Source organism: Balaenoptera musculus, chromosome 8, assembly GCF_009873245.2.
Source record: "Balaenoptera musculus isolate JJ_BM4_2016_0621 chromosome 8, mBalMus1.pri.v3, whole genome shotgun sequence".
In the NCBI taxonomy this organism is placed as follows: domain Eukaryota; kingdom Metazoa; phylum Chordata; class Mammalia; order Artiodactyla; family Balaenopteridae; genus Balaenoptera; species Balaenoptera musculus.
In genome coordinates, this window is record NC_045792.1 from 25646688 (window position 1) to 25666430 (window position 19743).

The 19743-nt window shown below is 35.5% G+C and overlaps 1 protein-coding gene across 1 annotated transcript in view; it reads right to left on the reverse strand.

The window, feature by feature from the left end:
* The window catches only part of GUCY1A2 (guanylate cyclase 1 soluble subunit alpha 2), a 415463-nt gene that overhangs the window by 207949 nt on the left and 187771 nt on the right, over positions 1 to 19743 (reverse strand). The gene's annotated exons all lie outside the window — the stretch shown is intronic.

Below are 19743 nucleotides of genomic sequence, written 5' to 3' on the forward strand. Positions count from 1 at the left end.
AAGAAATGGGCAAATTCTTAGAAAGGTATAATGTTCCAAGACTGAACCAGGAAGAAACAGAAAATATGAACAGACCAATCACAAATAACGAAATTGAAACTGTGATTAAAAATTTTCCAACAAATAAAAGTCCAGGACCAGATGGCTTCACAGGTGAATTGTACCAAACATTTAGAGAAGAGCTAACACCCATCCTTCTCAAACTCTTCCAAAAAATTACAGAGGAAGGAACTCTCCCAAACTCATTCTATGAGGCCACCATCACCCTGATACCAAAACCAGACAAAGATACTACAAAAAAAGAAAATTACAGACCAATATCACTGATGAATATAGATGCAAAAACCCTCAACCAAATACTAGCAAACAGAATCCAACAACACATTAAAAGGATCATAAACCATGATCAAATGGGATTTATGCCAGGGATGCAAGGATTCTTCAATATATGCAAATCAATCAATGTGATATACCATATTAACAAATTGAACAATAAAAACCATATGATCATCTCAATAGATGCAGAAAAAGCTTTTGACAAAATTCAACACCCATTTATGATAAAAACTCTCCAGAAAGTGGGCATAGAGGGAACCTACCTCAACATAATAAAGGCCATATATGACAAACCCACAGCAAACACCATTCTCAACAGTGAAAAACTGGAAGCATTTCCTCTAAGATCAGGAACGAGACAAGGATGTCCAGTCTCCCCATTATTATTCAACATAGTTTTGGAAGTCCTAGCTACGGCAATCAGAGAAGAAAAAGAAATAAAAGGAATACAGAATGGGAAAGAAGAAGTAAAACTGTCACCGTTTGCAGATGACATGATACTATACATAGAGAATCCTAAAGATGCCACCAGAAAATTACTAGAGCCAATCAATGAATTTGTTAAGTTGCAGGATACAAAATTAATGTACAGAAATCTCTTGCATTCCTATACAATAATGATGAAAAATCTGAAAGAGAAATTATGGAAACACTCCCATTTACCACTGCAACAAAAAGAATAAAATACCTAGGAATAAACCTACCTAGGGAGACAAAAGACCTGTATGCAGAAAACTATAAGACACTGATGAAAGAAATTAAAGATGATACCAGCAGGTGGAGAGATATACCATGTTCTTGGATTGGAAGAATCAATACTGTGAAAATTACCATACTACCTAAAGCAATCTACAGATTCAATCCCTGATAATCCCTATCAAATTACCAATAGCATTTTTTATGGAAGTAGAACAAATCATCTTAAAATTTGTATGGAGACGCAAAAGGCCCCAAATAGCCAAAGCAGTCTTGTGGGAAAAAAAACAGAGCTTGAGGAATCAGACTTCCTGACTTCAGACTATACTACAGAGCTACAGTAATCAAGACAATATCGTACTGGCACAAAAACTGAAACATAGATCAATGGAACAAGATAGATAGCACAGAGATAAACCCATGCACCTATGGTCAACTAATCTATGACAAAGGAGGCGAAGATATACAATGAAGAATAGACAGTCTCTTCAATAAGTGGTGCTGGGAAAATTGGACAGCTACATATAAAAGAATGAAATTAGAACACTCCCTAGCACAATACACAAAAATAAATTCAAAATGGTTTCGAGACCTAAATGTAAGACCGGACACTATAAAAGTCTTAGAGGAAAACATAGGACGAACACTCTTTGACATAAATCACAGCAAGATCTTTTTTGATCCACCTCCTAGAGTAATGGAAATAAAAACAAAAATAAACAAATGGGACCTAATGAAACTTCAAAGATTTTGCACAGCAAAGGAAACCATCAACAAGACGGAAAGAAAACCCTCAGAATGGGGGAAAATATTTGCAAACGAATCAACAGACAAAGGATTAATCTCCAAAATATATAAACAGCTCATGCAGCTCAATATTAAAGAAACAAACAACCCAATCCAAAAATGGGCAGAAGATCTAGACATTTCTCCAAAGAAGACATACAGATGGCCAAGAAGCACATGAAAAGCTGCTCAACATCACTAATTTTTAGAGAAATGCAAATCAAAACTACTATGAGGTATCACCTCACACCAATTAGTATGGGCTTCATCAGAAAATCTACAAACAACAAATGCTGGAGAGGGTGTGGAGAAAAGGGAACCCTCTTGCACTGTTGGTGGTAATGTAAATTGATACAGCCACTATGGAAAACAGTATGGAGGTTCCTTAAAAAACTAAAAATAGAATTACCATATGATCCAGCAATCCCACTACTGGGCATATACCCTGAGAAAACAATAATTCAAAAAGACACATGCACCCCAATGTTCATTGCAGCACTATTTACAATAGCCAGGTCATGGAAGCAACCTAAATGTCCACTGACAGATGAATGGATAAAGAAGATGTGGTACATATATACAATGGAACATTACTTAGCCATAAAAAGGAACGAAATTGAGTCATTTGTTGAGACGTGGATGGACTTAGAGTCTGTCATACAGAGTGAAGTCAGTCAGAAAGAGGAAAACAAATATCATATATCAACACACGTATGTGGAACCTAGAAAAATGGTATAGATGAACCGGTTTGCAGGGCAGAAGTTGAGACACAGATGTAGAGAACAAACGTATGTACACCGAGGGGGGAAAGCCACGGTGGGGTGGGGATGGTGGTGTGGTGAATTGGGCGATTGGGATTGACATGTATACACTGATATATGTAAAATTGATGACTAATAAGAACCTGCAGTAAAAAAAAGAAACAAACAAACAAAAAAAACAACTAAAGCTTTCTTTGGGTTATTTGTATGGAAATATGTTAATATAAATGTTTCAGACGTAACATGAAATTTCTGAAAATCTTATATGTTCTGGTATAATGTTATAAGTCATAATTCTAGTTATTACTTTAAAATGTATATCTCAGAAATAACTAAACTTCCTTGTCAATTGCATTGTTATGAACTTTCATTAAATCTTTAACCGTGGTCATTTTTAAGTCTTTTGTCATTTACAGACAGTTCTGGGTGTACTTTGATGCTTTTGCAAAAATGTTCCTATAAAAGCATTTCATCTTCAAGGAATTCATGGAAAAGACTCTGACAAGTACAGGTTTCTGGTAACTGACTATACTACTGAACTGAATGAATAAGCATTTTCAGAACTCTAATGGAAAACTGATGAATTCATAAAAGTGCTAACAAAAGATCAAGATAAAAAAAAATTAATTACATGGGACTGAGTGAACTGATGAGGATGATTATAGTTTTCGTGACTTTCTGTTTGAATAAAAAAAAAAAAACCCCACAAGGACTCAGAGGCAAAAAATATACAAATCAATTTTCACTGCAAAGTAAAGGAGCTGTTACAGTGGAGGATTAGTGGACTGAATGTCAATATTATGACATAGTATGAGTGTGTTTCGTGCTTGGTAATTGCAATCATTGTTGCTTTTGTTGTGGTCATCCATTTACAATGCTTGGTGTCAGTTTATTTATCTCTTGTAAAAATAAAATGCAGTGTGTGTGTGTGAAAAAAAATACGAAAAAACAGAAAACTGTAGTGTAAAAAAGAAAAATTGGAATATATTGCAGAAAATTAAAAAAGTAAGTAAATAAATAAATAAATAAATAAATAAAAGAAAGGAGGCAATTAACAGAAAAAAAGAAAAAAAGAAAAATTGCTCAGTTACTAAAGTAGAAGAGTTTTTGTTTTCCTTGCTTGCTTATTTATTTTTATCATTCAATTGTTGTTTGTGTTTTGATTTTTAGAATATATTTATCAAAGAAATAAGGTATTTAGTAACAAAAGCAATTTCACCCAGAGGGCTGCTGATTTTTAAAAATTTCAACCTAAAAAATCTGTATTTATAGTAGTTACAACCTTTAAAAAGTTTTGAAATGATTTATTTTCTTTGACATGTATCCTTCATTAAATATTCTTATTTAGAGAAACAATTTTAAAATTCTTAAGTCAAGTACACTAAATATAATTAAAAAGAAATTTAAAACATTTATTTATTTATTCACCTATTCCACAAATATTTATTTAATATCCATGACCTACCAGTATTGTGCTAAGCTCTTTAAATATGCAATAAGTTAGGCAGAGCATCTTTGCTTTTTTACTAAATTGAACAGTAAATTCAATAGTAAAGTGTGTATGTATCTGGAGGGATATTAACATCTGAGGCTAATTATTTATAGATTGAAATGTTTCCTTTGTTGAGATGAGATACAATAAAAGTCATACTGTTTATTGCTGAAAACATTGCTGGTGTTTTTCTTTGCAAAAATAAATATATAAATAAAAATAACCATTCAGACATTTTAATCTTTCTGTGCTCATTTTATTTCCCATGCATTTGTATTTAGTTTCATTGTTATTCTTTACAACTTAGAAATTCATTCTAAAAATGGATTTGAATTCTGTTTTGATAGATAAGCCAGTAAAGCACATGACAAAGTTGGTTTAATATTCTAAGATTAGATGTCATTTTTCTTTTTAAATCATGGCAGGATTCATATAATATTGAAAGGATATAGGTTATGCTTTGTAGTTGAAAGAAGTTATATCTTCAAATTTTTTGTCATTCTGTTGAGAAATTCTTATGTTTTGCTTTTAGAGTTCTCATTCTTTTGGTATTTAACAAGCACTAAATTTCACACTATGTGGGGAATATTAAATTGATATGACGTTTTTAATACCTTACCTACATAGACTGTCTTTTTTCCCAAAGGGTGCAAATGATTTCATTTTTTAAATCACATTCACACAATCAGTAAATCACACACATTAAAGGAATAGACTCTGGGGTGCCTTGTCACCACACTGCCACTCACACATCGCATGGACGATTTTGGCTATATTTCTATATATCCAGTTTATAAAAATACACTTCAAAAAGCTATAATAAATTTTTGAACTACCACTAAAATATTCTGCAAAAACAGGAAATTCTACTCTCTCTTTAAAGAAATATTACAGAAATGATTCTGCACAAAGTACTAACACATTATTACATGAGGGTTAGTGAAGCCTCCTCATAGTATTATAATAGAGAGCCATTTAGATGTGTAAAAAATATTGGCCTTTCTGGCCCAGCCAATTTAACATGAGAATATTCTGATAAGGTCTTAAAGAAGAAAAAAAAACCTAACTTTCAATTATTCAATTATATATGTGTTATATAATTATCCATTTATATGTATGTGTTGTGTGTGCACTTATATTAAAATAACTGTTCTCCCATACATAATCAGGGGGATGATGGGAGATCAGGAGTGGATATTTGATATATTGTTTAGTAACAAAAATAAGGTTTTTGCATTTTGACCGGATTGTGTTAAATATTTAAAAGAAATAACTGGAGTTTGTGCTTAGACCCAAGTTGACAAAACCCTGTTCAATACTGAGAATCCTGGCTGTTGGATAAGCAGAATTAAGGATATTAGAGTACAGAAGGAACTTTCTAATGGAATAATAGGATATTTGTTTAGTCTAGGGCACATACCATGGTTAAAGAAATATGAAGAGCTGCAGAATCTAGTTTTTATATAGAGGATTGAAATTTTTATATAGCGGATTATTTCCAATAGATCTTTCTGTAATGACGGAAAATATGGTTAGTGGGCTGATTTGATTTTCATTAATTTAAATTAAAATGTATATCGCCACACATGGCTACCAGCTAATCTACTGGACAGCATAGCTCTGAAGTAAAAGTTGTGGGTCCCATATTCAATCCATCACTTGGTCAAGGTATTATCTCTAATTTGTTAGGGGTAAGAAACAACTTAATATTTGGGTCACACAGATGTTTTTTCTTTTAACAATGTTACATAGAAGGTTTAAGAAAATATTATGTGTAGGAACTTTATTCAGCACTAAAGATAGAGTTGAGCTTAAGACAGTTATGGTCTCTGTCCCCATGGAGCTTATATTCTAACAGAGGAGATGATATATATATATTAAAAAAAGAAATGATATGGTTATGGAGGGCTGAGGGACCCTATGGCTGCAGAACAAATAGATCCTGATTAAAAAAAAAAAAAAACATACTTATGAGCCATCTCTTAAGAGGTAGGAGAGGTTTCCAAGTACACCCACACATATACACACTAGAAAAAGGAACAACCAAATCAAAACAAAGCAAACAAACAAAAAGTGAAACCTTGATCTGGACCCCTGAGAGGGGCAGAGAGAAGCCAGGCTGTACTGAGAGCCATGTGGAGAGCACACTGCTATTGGGATTATGAGACTTGGGACATTTGTAAGATTAGGGAGCCTAGTCAGATTCTTGACCTGAAGCTCCATCCTCAGAGAAGACTAGAGTGGTCCTCAGTCAGACATCTAAAACTTCCTCATCGTAGGCTCACAAGACTCTCAATATGATTAAGCTTGAGCAACAGACAAAAGCAAACAAACAATGAACACAAGATTTAGATGACAGAAAACTCTGAGTAATAGGATTGTCAGGTTCAGAATATAGAGCAGCTACATATTTACAAGTAAGGATATAATTATAGAGAAAGACAAGCACCAAGAGACTATAAGGAAGGAGCAGGCAGTTAAAAACTAAGAATAGATCATAATGTAAATGATAATAGTATTTACCTCAAACACTTGTAATGAAATAAATACATACAGGTCTGTATACCATGTTGAGTACAATATCTGGCACAAATTAGCCTTCAATAACTGTTAGTTGACTTCACTGTGGATTCTGAAACTACCTAAAATCTCCTAAATCAGAACCCCTTGTTGTTGGGCTCAGAAATTGATTTTTTTTTTTACAAGGACTACATGTGATTCTGAAAATTCACTAGACTTAGGAATTATTGTCTCAAATATCATCTTGTACAATCTAAGTGTAAATGAAGTGTAAGTAAAGAAAATGAGGGATGGAAAGGAAAGACAAATTGCATGGAAACACAAAACAAGTTGGTAAAGGGCAAGGACTTGAAACAGACCTCTTGATATATACAGCCACATTTTAGATGGTTCACTGTCAGAAAGTATATTCTGAATAAAAAAAAAAAGAGTGAAATGTGAAGTTCAGTGATGACTTAAAGCTAAGACATGAACAAGACCACCAAGTTGCCTATAAATATATTAATCAAAGGTGAATCACAAAACTGTTTCAACAAATGCTATAGACAGTTTTGTTTTAACAACTTTATAAATGACTTTCCTTCATACCTGTGGAAACATTAAAGATATAAAGGGGTCCCTTACATATTTTCATTGGCACAGTACTGCATTTTATGAGAGGAATTATGTTTATTTTGTTATCCAATTTGAGTATTTGAGTTTCTGGGTATATCCCAGAAATGTTTGCCAAAGGTCTTCTTGAAAAATCCTCTTTGTGACTCAATAATATCTCTTAATTATCACTTAGTTTATACATCATGTAGAATTTTCAAAATGTTTCCACACACATTGCTGCATTTTGTCTTCTTGACATTGTAAGATGCACACAGTCAAAGTTACTGTAATTGAGAAAGCTAAGACCAGGGAGGGTTGAGTGAGTTGCTAGTTTAGTTGCACAGTTTAGTTTTGAAACTAAAAATGATCTGAGTTTAAAGCCTAGTTTCACCACTTGTTGGCTGAGTCACCACAGGCAGGTCACATGTACTCTCAGGGCTCTAGCAACATCCTCCGTAATATTGGAATAACAACAATTTTAATAGAATAGCATTAGGACAAAGTTTAAATGAGATAATACATATAAAAAGTCTAGCCTAATACTCGCATATGCATTCATTCAATAATTTCTCTCTATTATTATTGTTACTGTTGTTATTAATCATTATGAATAAGATAATGATGATTGGGGGCTTCCCTGGTGGCACAGTGGTTGAGAATCTGCCTGCTAATGCAGGTGACATGGGTTCGAGCCCTGGTCTGGGAAGACCCCACATGCCACGGAGCAACTGGGCCCGTGAGCCACAACTACTGAGCCTGCGCGTCTGGAGCCTGTGCTCCACAACAAGAGAGGCCACGACAGTGAGAGGCCCATGCACCGCGATGAAGAGTGGCCCCCGCTTGCCGCAACTAGAGAAAGCCCTCACACAGAAACGAAGACCCAATACAGCCAAAAATAAATAAATAAAAATAAATTTAAAAAACAACCAAACAACCAAACAAACAAAACAAAACACTGAGAGACCAAGAATGGGTGTCTTCTGGAAAAAAAAAAAAAAAAAAAGAAAAAAAAAGATAATGATGATTTGGCTGGTGCTAGAGAGATATTACAAATAGGAAATGATAATATAATTATGTTGAAGAAATTATAATTATAATACATTGTATGCTCAATGCTCTGTGGTGACCTAAATGGGAAGGAAATCGAAAAAAGAGGGGATATATACATATATAGCTGATTCACTTTGCTGTACAGTAGAAAATAACACAACTTGTAAAGCAACTATACTCCAATGAAAATTAATAAAAATTACGTTTTATGAAGTTATATTACATAGGCATAGATTATGGATTATTTTCAGTGACAGTGAAACACTATAAACATATCTATAGTTTCATGTCTACAAATAGATTTACTTAAATGATGTATGTTCTGTCAGTTAAGAAAAAAGTTTCACAAACCATACAAAATGCTACAATAATTAAAATATCACAGTGAAGGTTGACTTTGAATTGGCAAAATGTCTCAGACACACATTATCAGAATTTGTCTTTGTAAACTTTCCCATGAACTGAACAATGTGTAGGAATTCCTTGTCAAGATAATAGCATTCAGCTGAAGCAACATGTCCTGCAGGCTGTCTATTATAGTGAAAAATGTAATAGTTCTTGGAATATGGCAAGGGAAGTATTCCAAGATGAGTGAAGGAAAAGCTTAAAGCCCCAGAGAGAAAGAAGGGCATAACACATTTGGGGCACTTAAGAAGGTCCAGTATGATTACAACAGAGAACGAAAGGGGAATGACCAGGGTCTAGTCAGGTCAAGGCCACACAACTGAGTTATGATCATTGGAATGTGAACCTAGCCCTTGTGATTCTCCAGTCCTCTCTCTACTCTTTCGTCTACTACTATGAAGGCCATGTGTCAAAGATGATGAAATCAGAAGGAGCCTGGGTTCCAAAGTCTCTTTTGCAACGGGGCTGCTCAGAAGACACCTAACCTGCCCCAGATCTATGATGTGAGCAAGAAATAAATTTTTACATAGTTAATGGACTGGGATTTGAAGATTATTATAGCAGCTAGCATTATTAACCTTGACTAATATACCAGATCCTGTAAAAGATCACTTTCAGCCATCTCTTTTCACACACTTGAGATGTGCTCTAGGCTTATTACTTCATGCTAGGACTTAGGTGAAAAGAATCAACCATGATTCTTTCTTATCCAACCCGATTATATTCACTATCATTCTAATTAATATCATTCCCATTTAAAGTTCTATGCTATCAGTGAATTAAAGAAGAGTCCTGAGATTAATACAGAGTTTAATCTATAAGTGTGAATCTAACGTTTTGCTTAAAGAACTGGTTGGTTTTATGCTTATCTAACATGAATCATCATGAATTAGAACTTCACATCAATTTTTTATCCTACTGAAACTAGATTGCATGTGTATCTTGTATTCCAGTAAGATGTTGTCAAAGCCTTTTAAGTATACTGTAAATAATTTAAATGGTTTCTTATATGTAAATGTTCACAAACAGTATAGAAATTAATACATTTATTTGGGGTTATTGAGGGAATATTCCTTCAAAAACTGAAAGTCTTCAGGGCAAATTATGCATTAAGACTTCATTCCTTTTTTGATGTTTATTTTCAATTTTAAATATATCCTCTGATTTAATTTTACAGTAACCCAGTTAGTTTGAGCAAGTGTGAGAACGGAGACTGAAAAAAGTTAAGTGATATGTCCCAGGTCTATGGCTAAGGAAACATAGAGATGGGACTAGAACATGGGTGGTCTCACCTTAGGTATGTCCTTTTCCTACATCTTTCACTCTTACCAAAAAGGGACTTCTAAAAACTGCACATGTGTACATGTGTTATGGGAAACCCTTAGGAAATTCTTATATATCAGGCCCAAGAAGCTCTGCACTGTCATGTAATGTTTGCTTGAATGTTTTCCTACTCTTGGGAATTAGATGGCATGACCAAACTGTGACTCTACACCTTTAAAATGGAAATAATAAATAAACCTACCTAATAGTATTGCTATTTGGATACCTATTGATTAATATTTACAAAGTACTCAGAATAGTCAATGGTAAATAATAAACATGTGTATGTTAAATAAAACTTCTTGGCTTGTGGTTGCTGTAAGTAGTTTTAGAACTCTTTAGCTTATCATCTACTATTGCCCTACAGACAATTAAGCTTTAATTACAATGAATTACAGGCTGTATTAGTTTTCTAGGGCTATTGTAATAAATTAATGCAGAATGAGTGCTTCGAACAACAGAAATTTATTGCCTTAGTTCTGGAAACTAGAAGCCCAAGATCAAAGTTTTGGTGGGGCCATGGATACCTCTCTCCTAGCTTCTGGCTTGTGGCAGCATAATATTCACATGGTGTTCTCCCTGTGTACATGTCAGTCTCTGTGTCCAAATTTTCAAACTTTATAAGGACACCAGTCAGAAGGCGTCTGAGACGGTGGAGTAGAAAGACCCTGAGCACACCTCCTCTCACGAGCACACCAAAATTACTACTATCTGCAGAATGACCATCGATTAAAAAGACTGCAACCTGCCAGAAAAGATCTTCTACAACTAAAGACATAAAGGAGGAACCATAATGAGATGAGTAGGAGGGGTCAACTTGAGATATAATCAAATCCTATACCCCAAAGTGGGCGACCCACAACTTGGAGAATGATTATATTGTACAGGTGCTCCCACAGGAGTGAGAGTTCTGAGCCGCACATCAGGCCCCCCAGACAAGGGGTCTTGCACCAGGAAGATGATGCCCCAGAGCATTTGGGTTTGAATCCCAATGGGGCTTAATTTTGAGAGTCCCAAAGGAAATAGAGACTTCACTCTCAAAGGGAACAATCAAAATCTCATGCACAGATCAAGCCTCTTAGATAGCCTCAACCACCAGAGGGCAGACAACAGAAGCAAGAAAAACTACAATCCTGCAGCCTGTGGAACAAAAACCACAGTTACAGAAAGATAGACAAGATGAAAAGGCAGAGGGCTATGTACCAGATGAAGGAACAAGAAAAAAACCCAGAAAAACAACTCAATGAAGTGGAGATAGGCAACCTTCCAGAAAAAGAATTCAGAATAATGATAGTGAAGATGATCCAGGACCTCGGAATAAGAATGGAGTCAAAGATTGAGAAGATGCAAGAAATGATTAAAAAGACCTAGAAGAATTAAAGAACAAACAAACAGAGATGACCAATACAATAACTGAAATGAAAACTACACTAGAAGGAATCAATAGCAGAATAACTGAGGCAGAAGAACGGATAAGTGACCTGGAAGACAGAATGGTGGAATTCACTGCTGCGGAACAGACTAAAGAAAAAAGAATGAAAAGAAATGAAGACAGCCTAAGAGACCTCTGGGACAACATTAAACGCAACAACATTCGCATTATAAGGGTCCCAGAAGGAGAAGAGAGAGAGAAAGGACCCGAGAAAATATTTGAAGAGATTATAGTCGAAAACTTCCCTAACATGGGAAAGGAAATAGCCACCCAAGTCCAGGAAGCGCAGAGAGTCCCATACAGAATAAACCCAAGGAGAAACACGCCGAGACACATAATAATCAAATTGGCAAAAATTAAAGACAAAGAAAAATTATTGAAAGCAGCAAGGGAAAAAAGACAAATAACATACAAGGGAACTCCCATAAGGTTAACAGCTGATTTCTCAGCAGAAACTCTGCAAGCCAGAAGGGAGTGGCATGATATACTTAAAGTGATGAAAGGGAAGAACCTACAACCAAGATTACTCTACCCGGCAAGGATCTCATTTAGATTTGATGGAGAAATCAAAAGCTTTACAGACAAGCAAAAGCTAAGAGAATTCAGCACCACCAAACCAGCTCTACAACAAATGCTAAAGGAACTTCTCTAAGTGGGAAACACAAGAGAAGAAAAGGACCTACAAAAACAAACCCAAAACAATTAAGAAAATGGTCATAGGAACATACATATCAATAATTACCTTAAACGTGAATGGATTAAATGCCCCAACAAAAAGACATAGACTGGCTGAATGGATACAAAAACAAGACCCATATATATGCTGTCTACAAGAGACCCACTTTAGACCTAGGGACACATACAGACTGAAAGAGAGGGGATGGAAAAAGATATTCCATGCGAATGGAAATCAAAAGAAAGCTGGAGTAGCTATACTCATATCAGATAAAATAGACTTTAAAATAAAAAATGTTACAAGAGACAAGGAAGGACACTACATAATGATCAAGGGATCAATCCAAGAAGAAGATATAACAATTATAAATATATATGCACCCAACATAGGAGCACCTCAATACATAAGGCAACTGCTACCAGGTATAAAAGAGGAAATCGACAGTAACACAATAATAGTGGGGGACTTGAACACCTCACTTACACCAATGGACAGATCATCCAAAATGAAAATAAATAAGGAAACAGAAGCTTTAAATGACACAATAGACCAGATAGATTTAATTGATATATATAGGACATTCCATCCAAAAACAGCAGATTACACGTTATTCTGAAGTGCGCACGGAACATTCTCCAGGATAGATCACATCTTGGGTCACAAATCAAGCCTCAGTAAATTTAAGAAAATTGAAATCATATCAAGCATCTTTTCTGACCACAACGCTATGAGATTAGAAATCAATTACAGGGCAAAAAACGTAAAAAAGACAAACACATGGAGGCTAAACAATACGTTACTAAATAACCAAGAGATCACTGAAGAAATCAAAGAGGAAATCAAAAAATACCTAGAGACAAATGACAATGAAAACACGACGACCCAAAACCTATGGGATGCAGCAAAAGCGGTTCTAAGAGGGAAGTTTATAGCTATACAAGCCTACCTAAAGAAACAAGAAAAATCTCAAGTAAACAATCTAACCTTACACCTAAAGAAACTAGAGAAAGAAGAACAAACAAAACCCAAAGTTAGCAGAAGGAAAGAAATCATAAAGATCAGAGCAGAAATAAATGAAATAGAAACAAAGAAAACAATAGCAAAGATCAATAAAACTAAAAGTTGGTTCTTTGAGAAGATAAACAAAATTGATAAGCCATTAGCCAGACTCATCAAGAAAACGAGGGAGAGGACTCAAATCAATAAAATCAGAAATGAAAAAGGAGAAGTTACAACAGACACTGCAGAAATACAAAGCATCCAAAGAGACTACTACAAGCAACTTTATGCCAATAAAATGGACAACCTGGAAGAAATGGACAAATTCTTAGAAAGGTATAACCTTCCAAGACTGAACCAGGAAGAAACAGAAAATATGAAGAGACCAATCACAAGTAATGAAATTGAAACTGTGATTAATAATCTTCCAACAAACAAAAGTCCAGGACCAGATGGCTTCACAGGTGAATTCTATCAAACATTTAGAGAAGAGCTAACACCCATCCTTCTCAAACTCTTCCAAAAAATTGCAGAGGAAGGAACACTCCCAAACTCATTCTATGAGGCCACCATCACCCTGATACCAAAACCAGACAAAGACACTACAAAAAAAGAAAATTACAGACCAATATCACTGATGAATATAGATGCAAAAATCCTCAACAAAATACTAGCAAACAGAATCCAACAACACATTAAAAGGATCATACACCACGATCAAGTGGGATTTATCCCAGGGATGCAAGGATTCTTCAATGTACACAAATCAATCAATGTGATACACCATATTAACAAATTGAAGAATAAAAACCATATGATCATCTCAATAGATGCAGAAAAAGCTTTTGACAATATTCAACACCCATTTCTGATAAAAACTCTCCAGAAAGTGGGCATAGAGGGAACCTACCTCAACATAATAAAGGCCATATATGACAAACCCACAGCAAACATCATTCTCAATGGTGAAAAACTGAAAGCATTTCCTCTAAGATCAGGAACGAGACAAGGATGTCCACTCTCACCACTATTATTCAACATAGTTCTGGAAGTCCTAGCCACGGCAATCAGAGAAGAAAAAGAAATAAAAGGAATACAAATTGGAAAAGAAGAAGTAAAACTGTCACTGTTTGCGGATGACATGATACTATACATAGAGAATCCTAAAACTGCCACCAGAAAACTGCTAGAGCTAATTAATGAATATGGTAAAGTTGCAGGATACAAAATTAATGCAAAGAAGTCTCTTGCATTCCTATACACTAATGATGAAAAATCTGAAAGAGAAATTATGGAAACACTCCCATTTACCGTTGCAACAAAAAGAATAAAATACCTAGGAATAAACCTAACTAGGGAGACAAAAGACCTGTATGCAGAAAACTATAAGACACTGATGAAAGAAATTAAAGATGATACCAACAGATGGAGAGATATACCATGTTCTTGCATTGGAAGAATCAACATTGTGAAAATGAGTATACTACCCAAAGCAATCTACAGATTCAATGCAATCCCTATCAAATTACCAATGGCATTTTTTACGGAACCCGAACAAATCATCTTAAAATTTGTATGGAGACACAAAAGACCCCGAAAAGCCAAAGCAGTCTTGAGGCAAAAAAATGGAGCTGGAGGAATCAGACTCCCTGACTTCAGACTCTACTACAAAGCTACAGTAATGAAGACAATATGGTACTGGCACAAAAACAGAAACATAGATCAATGGAACAAGATAGAAAGCCCAGAGATTAAGCCACGCACCTATGGTCAACTAATCTATGACAAAGGAGGCAAAGATATACAATGGAGAAAAGACAGTCTCTTCAATAAGTGGTGCTGGGAAAACTGGACAGCTACATGTAAAAGAATGAAATTAGAATACTCCCTAACACCATACACAAAAATAAACTCAAAATGGATTAGAGACCTAAATATAAGACTTTACACTATAAAACTCTTAGAGGAAAACATAGGAAGAAAACTCTTTGACATAAATCACAGCAAGATCTTTTTTGATCCACCTCCTAGAGTAATGGAAATAAAAACAAAAATAAACAAATTGGACCTAATGAAACTTCAAAGCTTTTGCACAGCAAAGGAAACCATAAACAAGACGAAAAGACAACCCGCAGAATGGGAGAAAATATTTGCAAATGAATCAACGGACAAAGGATTAATCTCCAAAATATATAAACAGCTCATTCAGCTCAATATCAAAGAAACAAACACCCCAATCCAAAAATGGGCAGAAGACCTAAATAGACATTTCTCCAAAGAAGACATACAGACGGCCACGAAGCACATGAAAAGATGCTCAACATCACTAATTATTAGAGAAATGCAAATCAAAACTACAATGAGGTATCACCTCACTCCTGTTAGAATGGGCTTCATCAGAAAATCTACAAACAACAAATGCTGGAGAGGGTGTGGAGAAAAGGGAAACCTCTTGCACTGTTGGTGGGAATGTAAATTGATACAGCCACTATGGAGAACAATATGGAGGTTCCTTAAAAAACTAAAAATAGAATTACCATATGACCCAGCAATCCCACTACTGGGCATATACCCTGAGAAAACAATAATTCAAAAAGACACATGCACCCGAATGTTCATTGCAGCACTATTTACAATAGCCAGGTCATGGAAGCAACCTAAATGCCCATCAACAGACGAATGGATAAAGAAGTTGTGGTACATATATACAATGGAATATTACTCAGCCATAAAAAGGAACGAGATTGAGTCATTTGTTGAGACGTGGATGGATCTAGAGACTGTCATACAGAGTGAAGTAAGTCAGAAAGAGAAAAACAAATATCGTATATTAATGCATGTGTGTGGAACCTAGAAAAATGGTACAGATGAGCCAGTTTGCAGGGCAGAAGTTGAGACATGTATACAATGAAGTGTATAAAATTGATGCCTAATAAGAACCTGCAGTATAAAAAAACAAACAAAACAACTAATACTAAACTTTCATTGGGTTATTTGTATGGAAATATGTTAATATAAATCTTTCAGACATTACATGAAATTTCTAAAAATCCTATATTTGTATTTGTATGGACATATGTATGGAAATATGTTAATATAAATGTTTCAGACATTACATGAAATTTCTAAAAATCTTATATTTGTATTTGTATGAAAATATGTATGGAAATATGTTAATATAGATGTTTCAGACATTACATGAAATTTCTAAAAATCTTATATGTTCTGGTATAATGTTATAAGTAATAATCCTAGTTATTACTTTAAAATGTATATCTCAGAAATAACTAATTTTCTTGTCAACTGCATTATTATGAACTTTCATCAAATCTTTAACCGTGGTCATTTTTAAGTCTTTTTTCATTTACAGACAGTTCTGGGTGTACTCTGATGATTTTGCAAATATGTTCCTATAAAAGGGTTTCATCTTCAAGAAATTCATGGAAAAGACTCTGACAAGTACAGGTTTCTGGTAACTGACTGTACTGCTGAACTGAATGAATAAGCATTTTCAGAACTCTAATGAAAAACTGATGAACTCATAAAAGTGTTAACAAAAGATCAAGATGAAAAAAAAATTAATTACATGGGACTGAGTGAACTGATGAGGATGAGTATAATTTTTGTGACTTTCTGTCTGAATTAAAAAAAAAAAAAATCCCACAAGGACTCAGAGGCAAAGAATATACAAATCAATTTTCACTGCAAAGTAAAGGAGCTGTTACAATGGAGGATTACTGGACTGAATGTCAATATTATGACATAGTATGAGTGTGTTTCATGTTTGGTAATTGCAATCATTGTTGCTTTTGTTGTGGTCATCCATGTACAATGCTTGGTGTCAGTCTATTTATCTCTTGTAAAAATAAAATACAGTGTGTGTGTGTGGAAAAAAAAAAAAAACTCCATAATAAGCAGCAACACTTTTTTCAGAAAATTTGTTCATCATGATAATCAGATATGCTAATAGAAATTATTTAAATTATTTAAACCTTACTAATTCTACAACATGTGCTTTGTATCTGAAGAAATGTCAATCTACACTAAAACATGTTGTGCTGGCCTCAAAATGTTCTGGATTTCCTAAACTAATCTAATGTAAACAACATTTCTTAAGAGTATCTTTAAAATGAATATTATATAAGCATTTCTTTCTTCATAACACTGTTTTTTCTCAATTGCCTCAAATTGTTCTTTTTGTGATGTGTGAGTTTATCACACATCCCCAAATTAAGCAGGAATTCAAGAACCACCCCCTACATGTTTTCAATGCTGCTGACTCAGCTGACCCCTTGACAACTGAACTCTATTTTACACTAACTTCATCTAAGCAGCTAAATCTGCTCCTATTTTTCTTGAAACTCTATAGTATTCATAAATGCCTAATTTATAAAATAAAAGATCACTGAGTTCAAAAAAAAAAAAAAAATCTCATGCACACCAGAACTCTGGGCAAAAGCAATAATTTAATCAGAGCCTGGGCCACATATACCTTCTGGTCTTGGCAAGTCTCCCAGAGAAGTGGGGGGGAGGCTGTGGCTCACCTGAGGGACATAGACACTGTGGCAGCCATATTTGGGAACATTTTACCACATGAACACTACTGCTGGTGGGTGCCATGTGGCTCATTAATGCCAAGACCTGGCCCCACCCAAAACCCTGTTGGCAACACTGCTGGGACACCTCAGCCCAAACAACTAACTGGGCAGGGACACAGCCCCACTCATCAGCAGAAAGGCTCCTAAAGATTTCCTGAGCCCATAGCTGCCTCTAGACATGCCCCTAGATATGGTGCTGCCCACCAGAGGATCAAGACACATCTCCACGCACTAGTGGGCAAGCACTGGCACTTCCTTCCAGGAAGCTTGTACTAGCCACTAGACCAGTCTCACCCACCAGGGGGCAGACACCAGATGCAAGAAAACTATGATCCCACAGCCTGTGAAACCAGCCCACTCATAGCAGACCAGACACTCCCCTGGGACCAGTGCACTAACAGGTCAATGTAAGTTTTGGGACACCCTGGACCCAATACTAAACTATGTCAGGAACCATCACCCACCAGCACCAGTGATCTAAATGAGCTCTGTGATCCCTGACTCCAGGAACTGGCTCTGCCTGCCAGTAATCTGACACTAGCCCCAGGACTTGGCTTCACCTACTAGTGGGCAAGCAACAACCACAGAATCTTCAGGACCCTGACTCAGCCCACCAGGAAGTTAGCACCAGCCCTAGGACCCCATACGGTTCTGCAGTGAGCCACCTCATGACCAGACCCCATTAAACAGCATCCAGCAGCATACACACAATCCAGGACCTGGCAAACAACCAGGCTAGAGGGCCAACCAAAAGTACCAGACCCCCCACATAGCCCACCACAACAGAAAGACCCACAAAGCCCTCTTAAGGGAAATCCCTAGAGCATATAGCTTAGTGAAAACAGGAGAGTGCACTGTTGAGACATATAGGACATCTTCTACAGAAGGCCATGTTTACAAGGTTGGGAAAGGCAACTAACCTATCACATACATAAAAATACAAATAGTAACTTAGAAAAAAAGTGAGGCAGCAGAGGAGCATGTTTCAGATGAAGGAACAAGATAAAACCCCAGAAGAACAACTAAGTAAAATGGAGATAGGCAATCTACCTGAGAAAGAGTTCAGAGTAATGATCATAAAGATGATCAAAGAACTTGGGAGAAGAATCAATGCACAGAGTGAGAAGTTAGAAGATTTTAACAAAGAGTTAGAAAATATAAAGAAGACCCAAACAAAGGTGAAGATTATGATAACTGAAATGAAAAATACACTAGAAGGAATCAAAATTAGGCTAAATGACACAGAGGAAGAGAACAGTGAGCTGGAAGAAAAAGTAGTGAAAATCACTGCCACTGAACAGAAAAACAAAAAAAGTATGAAAAGAAATGAGAACAGTTTAAAAGACCTCTAGGACAACATCAAGCACACTAACATGGCATTATAGGGCTCCCAGAAGGAGGAGAGAGAGAGAAAGGGACTGAGAACATATTTGAGAAACAATAGCTGAAAACTTCCAAAACCTGGGAAAGGAAACAGTCACCCAAGTCCAGGAAGTGCAAAGAGTCTCACAGAGGATGAATCCAAATAAGACACCAACACGAATTGTAATTAAAATAATAAAAAATAAAGAAAGAGAATATTAAAATCAGCAAGGTAAAAGAAATAAGTAATATAAAAAGGTACTCCCATAATGCCATCAGCTGATTTTTCAGCAAAAACTTGGCAGGCCAGAAGGGAGTGACATAATATATTTAAACTGAGGAAAGGGAAAAACCGACAACCAGGAAGACTTTATCAAGCAAGGCTCTTATTCAGATTTGATGAGAAATCAATAACTTTACAGACAAGTAAAAATTGAAAGAGTTCAGCACCAGCAAACCACATTTACAACAAATGAAAAACAAAATTTTCTAGGCGAAAAAGAAAAGTCCACAAATAGAAGGAAGAAAATGATGAGATGAAAAAAGCTCACTGGTAAAGGCAAATATACAGTAAAGACAGGAAATCACCCCACGTAAAACTAGTAGAAAGGGCAAAAGAAAAAAGTAGTAAAATCATTTATATCCACAATAAGTAGTTAAGGGATACAGAAAACAATTATCTGTAAAGTCTAATTCAAAATCACCTAAATCA